At 50.0% G+C, this 13,665-nt stretch overlaps 1 protein-coding gene across 6 annotated transcripts in view; it reads right to left on the reverse strand.

The window, feature by feature from the left end:
* The window catches only part of EPB41 (erythrocyte membrane protein band 4.1), a 96,573-nt gene that overhangs the window by 56,245 nt on the left and 26,663 nt on the right, over positions 1-13,665 (reverse strand). The window contains exon 1 of one of the 6 annotated variants that reach the window (XM_027787995.2): positions 9,475-9,596. The exons of the other annotated variants lie outside the window; for them this stretch is intronic. The gene's annotated coding sequence lies outside the window, so the exon portion shown is untranslated. Of the gene's footprint in view, positions 1-9,474; positions 9,597-13,665 lie in introns of those variants that run through there. 6 annotated transcript variants of the gene reach the window in all.

Raw genomic sequence — 13,665 nt, forward strand, 5'->3', positions numbered from 1 at the left:
GAACACCAAACGTCAAAGCAAACCACTAAACAGGTGCCTCACGAACCTGCTGTCCCCCGTGGCAGACCCTCCAGCTGCCCAGATATCCTGAGACCCCCAGGCTCAGTGCTCACTCGTTTCTGTCCAAGGGCACAGCTGCAGGGAGGGCACAACATCCCTGTGGGCTCCCTGTCACCTGCACACTCACCCTGCCCCTCTGCATCAAAATCCATTAAAGAAAACAGACTTAAAAGTGCTTAAAAGGAGCGCAAGGCCTCATTGCTTATCCTGTTCCCATGATCCATGGTGCAATCCAACACTAATTAATATCTGGTGAGCAGAGGACAGCAGAACTCGGCTCCGACCCCACACCACCCCACAGGCTCTGCTCTTGCAGACCACCCTCCAAGTCAAACCATTCCCCTCTTGAGCCTGCACAGGGGATTCATCTAAAATACAGATTTTAGAGTAGCTCAACAGATCCCAACGGCTCCCTGTCGAGAAAGCCTTCAAGCCTGGAGGGTGCCAAATTACTCACTCACTGTGCCTGTGCTCCTGGAAGGCTGTCATTAAGTGACGGTGCGTTAGTTCTCTGGAATTAACGATGCTGCTCGTTTGGGTTTTTTCATGACGAGCTACAGAGGCTCAAAGAAACGCTAATATCTAGATATGCGTCTGTCACTGTCTCCTACCTGTCAGCATGCTCCAGCCTCTCTTATTTAGGCACACAGATAAGCATAGTAATAGTAAGATCTAACTTATCCCTGCTTCCAAGCCTGGAAAAACAATTCATGGCTCATGCCATAACTTACTTAATTCCCAGTGTCTTAGCCTTTCAGAGAAAGACGAAAAAGGACTGTCCACCAGGAAAGTTCATTTCTCAGAAACACAGTTTTGCAGCAATGCCCAACACCAGATAATGGTAATGGCACTGCTGGAACAAACTATCTTGATCGTCCTACCCAAAAATGTGTGGCTTCACGGAATGCTCCTGCTCCACTGAGAGCTGGAGGCAAAGATAAAAGAGAGAAATTTCTGCTAAAAATAGGCAAAAATCAAACAGTTTCAGCAACAGTGTCTTTTTTTTTTTTTTTAAATGTGTTCCTTCCCATTTCATAATATGTGTGAAAAGCACACGATTCACCAGGGAAACTACACAGCACATCGGTCTGAAATAGATAGCGCAGGCTGAAAATCCAGCTTTTTCAAGACGTGGTGCATGTGCAACAAACCTGCGTCTGTGGGTGGGAGAGGAGGAAACTGCAACCACCACCAGCAGGACTCGCCCCACGCGTGCGTTCGAGCCAGTATCCTACATGTGATTTTTACTACAGTTAGAAAAAAAACATAGTAGAGAGCTGTTTCTTCAGGTTTTTTTAAACAAATTAAGAAATGAAAATGCAATAAAAATAAGCCTCTCAACAAGAAATTCAAACAACTGTGAAACAGTGTAAAGCACCAGAACCTTTCAAAATTTAATATATTTTAATAGAGGAGTAATTAGCGCTGGCATTTTATAACCCCTGTTAGAATTAACGTGCACCATCTTTTTCTGCTGGTACTTTGGGTCCTGAACAAAAGGGATGCTGTTGCTCAGCCGGCAACACTGCCTTACCCAGAGGGTAAAGGGAGACTTCAGAAGCCCCACTGAACGGGGGAAAAATAAACCACCCAATACAACACAGATGGCACATTACAACTGCCCGGATTTAATTCTCACCAGACCAGCCCTCGTAATCTACTGTATGTCGGCAGCACCATGCCCCTCTTTCATCTTCTGGTATCGTACAGCTTTCCTATTTAAATGAGGGCAAAAAATAGTAGCTCACCATCTGCTGAAAGCAAATCATTTATGTCAAATTGAAGACTGGGCTTATAAAATGACCTGACTAAATGGAGCAGTAAGTGCATTACAACCAAAGGGAGCTGGGAGCTCCTCCCCTGTATGCTCAGAAATCCTCCTGGATGCTACAGAATTCCTTACGCAGGAATTCACAGGCTTTGCCCATTGGGTAAGGGCTGAAATTTAAATGAAAACAGGTACTTGTTGCTGGAGCCTTGTCTACAGCAAAGGGTTTGGAAAGGGTGCCCATGGGGGACCCATTAAGAAAACTCACTTGAACTTGGAGCAGCTGGACCCAGAATAGAGCCACGGGGAAGGTGCACGCACCAGGCTGCCAGCAAAATAAAGCTGCTGAGACTATCCCTCCTCATGCTGCAACGCAGGAGCAAACCAGTAGTTTGCTAAAAAGACTGAGAAAACCGTCTGTTTCATACAAGCGTTGGTTCCTACTCCACCGTGAGCAGCAGAAGCTGCTGGTGGGGCTCCCTTCCCCCACTCCCACGGAGCTCAGAGCAGAAACACCACGGGTTTGCCTTGAACGCAGGTCCCTTCCCTCTGCAGCCTCCAACCACTCAACCGCACCAAAGACCCACGGAGGTGATGGCGAGCGCAGGCGGCAGCCCCACCGAAACCCTCCGGTATCTGCCACGGAGGAAGGGAAGGACCCCGGGCACCCGTGCCCACCCCGCAGCCAGCAGCAGATAGCATCCCCGGAGCTGCTCCAGCCGCCGGCCTGGCCGCCCACGGAGGCAGGAGCGCGGGCAGCTCGACTCGCAAGCAACCAGACAGGCGCCCAAAATCTGTGCAAATAAAAGCAATGGGAACGGCGCAGCCCGTGCACTCGTGAGGGCACCATGAGTGAGTGGCACTTTGTCAGGAGCAAGCAAAGCCAAGGACACGTGAGCTTCGTCCCAGCAGGTCACCCCATCGCAGCCTCTCCTGGCTTCGCACCGAAGGAACACCGAGGGTGGCGATGACAGCGCAACAGAGATGACAACACCAGTGCCGCACGTGACAACAGCCTTCTTCCTCCAGCAGGACACCACTTTCTAAAGCAACAGTTAAACAGAAATAAGTAATAGATCTCCATCAACCGAACAGGAGGATTTTTGCCATGCATAATTCATAAGGGTGGGTTTTTTTTTTTCCCCTGCCTGAACACAGATGTGTTTACTCACACTGTGCCTCATTTACACTCAAGGTTTAACATAACAGGGCTCATTTTCCTTCCTTACAGTTTTTCAAGCACAGGGGTAAAGCACTTTTTGCTTTTATCATTTTCCCTTTGGTTGTTTCCAAACCAAAGCTATAATTAGAACCCAAGAGGGACCTGCACGCTCCTTTGATAAAGAGCTGCCTGCCAGATAAATACCACCCGCGCGCACACACACGGGCACCTGCCAAGTACGTACTGCTGCAGCACCGGCAGCCAAGAGGATGTTCGATGCTACAAGCTCTTAACAGGCTTCATCGCCTGCTGCTGCTGCTGTGCAGCGGGTGCCCACGGCTCCGGCTCACACACCGCGCTGCTCTGCTGCTGCGTGCCCCAGACACCGCGCTTCACCACTCGATCCGCAGCGATCCAGCTGCAGCACAAGGTGCATTCATCCGAGTGCCTCGGACACACCTGCCACACCCCGGTACGACGCCCCAAATTCATTGAAAAATAACCTAACGTGCCAGTTATTTTTACATGATTAGCAGCACGATAAATGCGTCACATTTAAAGTATCTAAGGGAGCCGCTCGGAAGGAGGGCTGGCACGGCCTGGGTCATGCCAGGCTCAGCCTCTGCCAAGCCCAGGTAAAAGCCAGCTGAAAGCATCCTCCACCCTGGCTTTAAGCTGGGCTTTGCTTGAGGATTGCCACTGAATATGAAGGCTAGTTACACCACTTAGCCCCTATGCCACCCTAAACTGATCGCAAGGCTTTCTCTCCTGTAAATTGGCCATCCCTTCTCCCCTTGGCACCAACACTCCAAAAATATTCCATATGAAGGAGACCTGTTCTCCCCGCCAGAGACAGCAGCAGGGATCCCCCCCCGGACACTGCCACAAGGGTCTGCCCCTGGGCAGCCACAACATGGTTTTGTTGCTGTTTCAATCCCTCAGCACCAGACGCCAGGCTGAGTTCATCCACACGCTTTGCTCTAGCACGCTCGCAACAAGCAGTGAAGATGGGGGCTGCCAGGGGATAACGACCTTTACACTAATTATCAGCAAGCCCGGAACATTGCACTTCTCAAGTTTAACGACCCTCTCCCAGCAGCGCGGGAAGGCACGGGCCAGCTGCAGTTAATCCTACTGAATTCCCCAGTTCTTGTTTTTCTCAACAGGATGGCCAAGGCCCAGCGGCTTACACCTGCAGAGCAGGACAGGGGATGGAGAAGCTGGAGACCTCCCCAGCATCCACCAGCCTGGATCGATCCAGCCCCCCCACGGCTGCTGGCTCTGGAGACACGAGTGGGGCAGCTGCAGGAGCTGCTGCAAGGCTGGGAGGAGTGAGTCAGCCAGCAGGGAGGTTCCTTATGCTGAGTTTCGCTAGGTGGGTACATACCACCGCAAGTAGCGCATCACAGCGGCATTGATCCTGAGCAAGGGGAAGGCTTTGTTTCAGGAAGCTGCCACCCTTCGGCATTTTCCCTTTTCTGAAGTCTCCTCTTCTCCTTCCAGGGCTTCGCATCACACACAGCAACGTCAGGGCAGGGAAGGGGGAGAAACTTCCTCCCACCACAAACCTTGAGCTGTATACTCCCAGTATCACAGGAGGAACCCAACATTTAACCATTTGAAAACTTGCATGACCATGCATCTTAGCTTTAGAAACCACTCAGAGCTAATTAAAGTCCTCCAACAAAACCAGAAGAGCCTGCAGAAGCACGAGCCCTCTCCAAGCTAGCTGCAGCTCTCCAAGGCACACAGCAATGGGGGATGCAAACTAGGTGCAGACCCCCAGCCAGCTGCTGACCTTGCCTCAAGACTGGGAACAGAAAAGCATCTTCTGTCGGCACCGTGCACAAAAGGGAGGCAGAGAGACACCTGCTCCAGAAAGCTCTCCTCTTTTTTTCTTTCCCCTCCCTTTTTTCCCTCCCCTCCCCCCCCCCCTCCTTTTTTTTCATCCTTTTTTGTTTGTTTGTTTAAATGGTGAAAGTGATGAGTTAATTCAAACTCTGCATCGTTCCCAGAGAAGCACCCCATGGGGATGGTCCCACTGGTCCAGGCAGACACCCAGCACCATTCAGAGCCTGGGGGCATGTTCTCAGCCAGCCCTGCAAACCACTCATTCAGGCATTTTCCCAAATACTCATACCCAAGAGTCAGGTGCTGTTTGTGAAGCCTCAAGATACTGACTCAGTTCAACTGGGACAAACTGAAGTGCCACCAGGGCCCCCCAAGGATGCTGCCCCGACAAATGCAGCATCACGTGTTACAGAAGAGCACTGCAGGTCCCAGGCACACTCGGACACTTAGCACCACCTCCACAAGGATGGTTTTCTTCCCATCTTTCCTGCTCATGCTGTTCAGTGACCCCAAAGTCACCCTTGCCCCTGGGGTGCCTTCCCAAGCTGGAAAGCAAAGAAGATGGTTTCTGGAAAATTCCATCAGGTGTTGCAACACCTCCCACGTGGAGGGTGCTCCGCCAGCAGCCCTCCAGGGATCCTGCACCCGCACCGCACGCAGCACCTGCCCGCAGTCAAACTGGCAATGGGAGATCAGCGTCAGGATCAGCGAGACACCCTCGCTGGCAGCCCCCATCCCACCACAAAGCAGCTCTCCTCTTAGCAAGGCTAGGGAGAAGCCCACATTGAGCACAGCTTCCTAATATCTCCGTTACACCACGTTACTGTGCCAGATTTGGCACAATACTACCTGCTCCATGCATGCAAAAGCACCTTGTGGATGCCTGGAGGTCCTGCCCTGTGTCCAGCACCGCATATGCACACCTTGCTTCTGTGCTACAAGATCCCACACTGACGTCCCGAACAGCCAACTAGTGACAGGGACCAAAACGGTGGGTAAGACACCGGGACACCAACCCACCATAGAATCACAAAACATCTCAAGTTGGAAGGGACTCATAAGGATCATCAAGTCCAACTCCCTGCTCCTCAGAGGACTGCCTAAAATTAAACCATATGTCTTAAGAGTGTGACACAACTGCAACCTCCCCAAGGCTGCATCCCCACAGGGCTGGCAGCCGATGCAAATCCTCCCATCCCCACCAGAAACACAAACCAAACAGGAGGGAGCGTGAAGCCGCGATTAAATATCATCTTCTGCGCCCAGCAGTCAATTACGCACAAATTACAGAGTGGCTCAATCCTGCCACCCTCCCTAAAGCCGCTCCTTTCGGTATCCAACGTAGCTGCAGCAGAACCACCCTGCACAACATTTGGCCTCCCAGCCATTTCCACCAGTCAGTCTGTTTGTTTTTTCCACCCAGCAGTGAAATCAGGCGGCTTTAGTTTTTAATCCCCTTAATTAGGGGTGTGCAGCCGTCTTCATTCCTTAATTACATCCATTGACACATCTGATGCAACACATTTACAAACAACCATTTTCACCGGAGATGGCTTTGAATCAAAATTGCCGTCTTTCCCACACCGGCTGCACGGCGTCGCCAGTGGGGAGAAGACACAACACGGCTCTCTGGATGCTTTAACATGACACGGTCACGGACAGCTCGGAAACGCGATTTTCATTAAATAATCACCTGTTTCTTTGGCAGGAGTTAAGCACGAGATGACTACAGAACTGAGAAACAACCAGCAGTTTGCTTGAAGCAGCAGAGTGGGAGCGCAGCTACAAAAAGTTTGCAACAAAGAAGTGCCCGTTTCAGGCAATGCTCCCAGCATCGACCCACGGGACAGAGGGACGGTATTTCAGTGCCCAACTCGGTTATTTTGGTGTAACGCCTTTCGGTAGCTCAGTTGAAGGCGGACAACAACGGCGTGCTTCATTTCAGTTGCTCACTGTCAGGAATCCCTTTGATCCTCTGGGAGAGCAAATACCCAGCGAGCACTTTATTACCAGCACTTCTGCTGCCGAACCAAAATAATTACGCTGACACCTCCTGCCTGCCCACGGAGCCATTATAGCGTTATCCCACGGGGTGCCTGCGCTCACTCCTGCTTTGAATTACTGCACCGGACTCCCATCCCAGTGCACTAATAGCTCACTGGGACGCGGCAGCTGAGCTCCCGCCTGCAGCCCGTACTATCCGCCATAGGGAATCCTCAGCAGGATATTAAATATCGTCTTGGGGGGAAGGGACAGCGCTGATTTTAAAAATAAGAAGGAAGACAACATGGGGTTGCAAGGGGTTTTTTCCCACTGCTGGAGACCCAAAGTAAGTGTCCTCGCTGGTCCCCGCAGCACCTGGCGCTCAGCTCCTGCATCAGCCCTCCTGCTCACAGTCGCTGCAACCATTTGCACGGAGGAAACGTGCACAAGCGTCGCCTTCTTCAAACTACAGAAAGGAAAAGGAAGCTGCGTTCGCCCTCAGTACCTGCAGGGAGCGGTCAGAAACACATGTTGCACCCACATTACTTGGGGCTGTGTTAGTTTCGGTTGCTGCCTTTCCTTTCTGCACTCGATGGGTCGGTAAGGGAAGGGTTTTGTAGGTTCTGATTTCACGGAACACACACAAGTGCTGCCATATTTGAGCAGTTTGTGAGAGTTATTTTTTACTTCTTCAGCTCCCACCTCTGCCATCCAGCAAGCCAGGACAGCATTAGCACCCAGTCTCATACTGGTGCTGCTGGATGGCCCTTGTATTTCCGAGTAACACGCCTTCCTCTCCAGCCACCCTTCATCGCGCCGACCCAAACATCGCTCCGCCCAGGGGTCCGTATGCTGCTCGATGGACAAGATGCACGGGAAGGATCTCTCCCACCCTCCCATCCAGCTGCACTAGACCTGCTGCCCCCTCCACCCCGGGATCCCCCCTGACCTCCTCCCCACATCCCCCCCTCCCCAGCCTGCTCACACCTTTCCCCCCCACCCCCCCTGCCACCTTCTCTCTTTCATTCCGCACTGGGAGAAGCCTAACAATCCCGAAGGCATTCCAGAGAGGCTGGGCACAGACAGGCAAGCACGAGGCTGGGGACACAGGCGCATCACTCTGAAGTTGTAACCCAGCTTTCTCCGCTCCCACCGGTGCCGATACACACCACTGGCGCTGACACACACCGCCATGGCACAGCCAGCACACCGCCAGCCACCGACCAGCTGAGAAGACAACAGCAAACACCTTTTTAAACACTGCAATATTTTAAAATAAATGAAGAGCCGTGCAAGACAAAATATTCCCTTTAGTAGAGATAAGGCATATGCGGAAAACAGAAAGCAGCTGGTTTAAGTATCTCCCTGCTAAAATAAATGGTAGCTGAGGTTAGCGCTGCTCTCTGGATAAGCTACTGGCCTTGTGTACACAATTTACATCCCATTGATACTTATTTTACGAGTTAGGTCTCAGAATAATCCTTACGCTATTCAAAATGTGCGCACATTTGTGCGCGCACACCCCCCCAACAATACAAAGGCGGTATGAATAACTACATGTTTTTTTGGAGAAGCTTTGCTTATTTTTCCCTTTTTTATATTTAAATCCCAGTTGTGCAATTGCCTCATGCACAACTGAAGCCTCATTGAGCCTAACACTGCTTCATCCAGCTGAAAGCTCCACAGACTCGTGGGGACTGAGCATGGCTCAGGTATTTAGCAAGTACCAAAACCTTGCAAAAATTTACAATAAACTTTACAAGCCTCCGTATTTCGGACTCTAAACCTACTGGTCTTGTCCGGCACCCAGTACTGAAGACTGAATGGAGAGCCCCAGCTAAAATTATGCTGCAAAAGTGCTGCAAGTCCCACAGCCGCAATACCAGACAAGTGAGCTACTCTTTTCACTGTGCTGCTGACAGCAGGAGCCACACAACAATATTGCTGAAATCCACATTCATGCAGCACAAGGGAATAAAATGCCACACAAATCCTCTTTTCTGCAAGCTCTGGTGATATCATTGTTCGAGCTAAAACTGCCATGAGGAGACCCTTCAAACGAGGCCAGGCGAAAGAGTGGAGAGAGCAAAAAGCATCAGTGAGCTCACCCAGGCTCCCCCAGCCAGCAGGCTCATGCCAAACCGGCTCTTTACTCCTCCAACAAATACACCCTTAAACCACCTCCTTTGCACTTCCTTCAGGATCTCTTTATATATACACAAGCTGAAGGTAAACGTCCGCCTGCTCCTTCATAAGACAAAAATACTGAATGTGCAAACGAGGTCTGACCGGGGTTCAGCTCACTCCGAGACACGTCCTCCCTGGTGTAAGCTGTCAGCAGGGCAGTGTGGAAAATGAAAGCAGAGAAAAGCCACACCAGCTCCAGAAAGCAGGTTGGTTTTTGCAGCCCTTACAGTGGCAAGAAGCGTGGTTTAAGAGTTAAAAGCAAAGCAAAGACAGAAGCAGATGTAATGAGCTGCTCTCCCATCTAGGACGTTGGTGCACGCACACACAGCAGCCCCAGCACAGCCCAGCTCCCCAAGCTAAACAAGTTGCAAAACTGTTTAGGAGTGAATTACAACTCCACATCAAGAACGTTTCATCATCTTATTCCTAAGCGAGCAAAATGCTTTAAAAATATCTGCCTTACCAGGTGGCATCCCCTCTTCAGCACCTGGGGAAGGAGGCGCCCGTCCCTGCACCTTTCGTTTTCGCTGGGCTTGCTGCACAGCACGCCTGCGATCAGCGCAGACCTCGCTCGTGGTGCACGTCACTGCCATGTGGACTTGCTGTTTCCCAGGCATTTTACCTGCTGATGTTACGATTGCAAGCCTGTTTGTTTTATTTAACCACGCTCCTACTCTTAAGCTACCATCCAATTACTGCTCCCAATTACTCAGTGCTCAAGAGCCGACATTAATTACAGAGTTCCCTGCGCACGAGGTTGCTGCCAGCTGCGCCACACGGAGTTGGTGGCACTGCTTCAAACCTGCCTGCATCCAGGACCAGCCTGCATCTTTTCTGGGAAAAGAAACACAGATTCCCAGTCTCAGTGGTGGACTAACAGCCCTGAGCAAGAAGAACAGGTCTGGTGTGAAATGGCAGATGAGGAGAAGGTCATTGTAGCCTCAATGGCCAGATCTCAGCAGCCTCCGCCAGCCCCTTGGATCCCCCACGCATCCACAGCATTAAAGGTCTGTTTTCTTCTTTAGGATTCAACAAAACACCGCACCAGTTCAGCACTGGTGACCTGAACCCGGCAGCCTCTGAGATGCAGGGCACACATAGCATCGGCAGCCAGTGCCGCGTAAATTCATGTAAGTTGCAAGTGCCTTTGGCAAACCATTCACAAAAAGGAGGATGGAGACCCCAAACTCCCCAGACATTTCAGGAGAAATGCCTGAAAACCACCTCCCTCCAAGCACAGGTCACTTCAAACTGAGCCCATTCTGGCATTAGCAGCAGATCTGGGAGGTAGGACCCAAAACAACTCTCCGCTGCAGGGTCCGGGTACAGGGGGGCACATCACCAGCCTTGGGGAGCAGCCCACAGCAACCCTCTGCAGCTTGCAAAGCCTTCACAAATGCATTGGCATCTGCAGACAGCGGCGCAAGAAGTTATTTTGCAACTCACATTGCTCAGATTTAATAATCACCCCGCTGCAAGACATCCTTCTGTCAGATTTTGAGAAAGATCCCGTAAACTTTGGTCTCTTTTTTTCCTTTCTAAAAATAGATATCTGTTGTGCAAAGGACTGATGCAGTGCCACTTATGTGAAACAGCTATACGCCAGAAGGAAATACTGCTTTAGCACAATTATCTACTAATTTTTTAATTATTAGATGTTTTATTTCTTTTTAACATGCGTTTCTCTTTGCATGGTGCAGCAGGCTTTCAAAGTGCTTCATGAACGGCACTGCAAAACTCGCTCTTGACAGCAGCAGGAAGGTCAGTGCTAGGCTTCTTCTACATACAAGAGGAAAATAAAGAGGTAAATCGTTCTTCTCCGTGCTTCGTTTCTGCTCCCAGCCCTTGCCAAACACAAGCTTTTTTGATAGAAACCCATCTCACCACAGGTTTGCTCAGCAGGGCTTGAGGACCCCACTGGAGCAGGGGCAGGGAGCACCGCGGTGGCACAGACTGCTCACATCAGGGATGTGCCCGCGTGGGGACACAGGGAACGTGGCCGACTCACGTGCATCTGGGACCGCTTTGGTCGAGCACTTTGGGGCAGCAGAATGTGCCTTTTTAATCCACAGTATATTTAATATTAAGAAGAGCAATTAAGTCAATTAGTGGTCACCCTGTGAGCTGTTAGTTTCCAAAAGGAGTTCATTTTAAGCAGCGAAACTGACTTCCAGCATGGTTTAAAATACGCTACACAAACATAAACGTGCTCTTGCGACCAGGAATGAGGCAACGGCGGCACAGGCTTTTACTGCTGGTGGCATATACCAAACGTTCTTGTTTAATGAAAGAGATGGGTGGATCTCAGGTGAAACACAAACATCCTCATCTAGAGTGATTCAAGCAAAAAGACAGTCTGCCTACTAAAACGCAAGCGCCACAATCCACTTTTCCTCGTAATAAATGCAAATCACATATATGATCACTACAATCCTACAAAGCCATAAGGGGCCGCACCAGGCACCACAGTGGCTCATTACTTGTGTGACGAACGATCGACTTAAAAATCAAATATCTGCACTGCTCCAAGCTGAATTTTTTCTGATTTGCATTGGTAAAAAATGATAATTCACTGCTTGAGGCAAAGACAGATCTTTCTTTAAAAGAAAGCAACAAATTTCAAGCATTATTTCCCAAAGCACCATGAAAAGAGCTCATAGCTGCCAATACCAAGTCTGGATCCTTTTGTGTCTTGGAGTCAACCCTTAATTTTACACTTGTGCTCCCAGGTTGTTTTCAAGAAACTTGGCCCATCCTGAGCTCTGGTGACTCATTCCCAAACCTCTCTGACTCGCAGCACCCAAACTGGTTGCACCCATGAAACACCTTGTGACTAGGCAAAAACACTGTAAAAAGGGGGGGGGGGGGGGGGGGGGGAAGCGCAAGGGAAGGAGGTTAACTCAGAAAGGCAGATGAAAACTGCATGTTTCCCAGTCACTGTTTCCTCCAGAGAGGAGGAACCGAGTGACTGCTGGGCTTGGCTTACGTAGGGATGTTGAGACGATGCTCAACCTCGCGGGGTGCAGCTGGCTGCATTTCTGCACTGTTTTCATAAATCCCAAATGCTGTTGCTCCATTAGAAAAGCTCTGATGATGTTTTCCAACTGAAGGAATACGGAGAGGCTTGTTCTTTTCTCCCCTTGCTTTTATTTTCGTTTTAAAGAAATGTCTCAAAATATTTCCTCAGGGAGTGTGTCTGCTGAAGCGGAGCAGGGTACTCAACGCAGGGGGAAAAATAAGCAGATCCTTGAAGTACACAGGAACAACTCGCCCACAAATCTCCTACTTCAGAGATGCGTGGCTGTGACTTCAGCCTATGTCCTCTCCACCCTCAGCAGATTGTGATAAAGTTTATTACCACGGGTGTTTTCAGTAAAACAACAAATGTTCTTCACCTATCCGGAGGCATTTTTCTAGTGGTAAAGCTGAAGTGCTACAAAAGTTACAACTGATCAAACTTTAGTTTCAGTATAACTAATCACTACTTGTTTTTTTGCCAGTGTGACAAGTTTCAGAAGGTTAAAATGTTTCTGAGATGAGCAAGACGTACCAACAGTTTTTCAGTTGATTTTCTAGTTCGTGCATCAAAAGGGCACAGTCCTTTATTTCCTTACAATTCTGTTTTCAACTTAGGAGCGCCAGGCAGGAGGTGGTGTGCTGCACAGCAAAACCCAGGCTGAAGGCTTTTTGCGCCTGTTCCTACTATGCAAGTGATTTACAACCACTGGCGATGAGAAATCATGAGAAATAGTTAATGTGCAACCACTTCCAACGGCAGCACTAGCCCAGCAAACAAAGCTAACCCTGCAGCCAGGCTTGCACCTCGCCAAGCCACCGCCGAGCTCTGTGCAAACCTCACAACCCCCTCCACCCGTGCGTGATTGATGCCCGGGCACCAGGTGCTGCCAGGCCTCCCTACACCGACCAGCCCTGCCGCTCGCTTCACCCGGGTGTGCAACGAACCTAACCGCTGGCAGAGGTGCAGCTGTGCATCTACCTCAAAAAAACAAAAGGAGAAAAAAGTTTAAGCTTTTGCATCAAGTATTTGCATTACTAGATCGCCAGCCTTTTCTGCGATGAGCACTGCATGGATCATGCAGCCTGAACCACCCCGCCAGGGCAATAATCAAGCAATACTCATGCTGCAGAGTCCAGTTCAATTATAGAAAGAAATAAAGCTGTAAGAAAAGTGTCACAGCGAAATACCAAATCTCAGTGTACTTGCAAGGCTCCTTGCTTTGCTTAAGTCATCTCTCACGTTCATTATCTAGTCCCGTTCCTGCCTCTGGAGGCGTGCAGGCACATAACACTAATAGATTCAGTTTCCCCGAGCTCTCCCTCTCTATTCATCATACGGTGGGAACTTTTTTTTAATAAACTACATCTTTACAAAAGGAATATCACCATTTGTCACCATCAGGTCAGAGGAAGAGAGCCAATCATCATCTTTAAATAAACCAAGAGCAGTAGCTGCAAAATACGATGCCAGTAACGCCGCCCAGCCACTGCTGGCTGCCCGGCCAGCACCCAAGACACTGTTCAGGTGCATCTGCAGGTGGGGGTCGGGTGCACCTGAACGCAACTGAGGAACATTTTCTGCATCAGTGCCCCAAAACTGAGAGGATGGGTGACACCGGCTACTCAACGCATCTCA

This window comes from Falco peregrinus, chromosome 3 (assembly GCF_023634155.1).
Source record: "Falco peregrinus isolate bFalPer1 chromosome 3, bFalPer1.pri, whole genome shotgun sequence".
NCBI classification, from domain to species: Eukaryota; Metazoa; Chordata; class Aves; order Falconiformes; family Falconidae; genus Falco; species Falco peregrinus.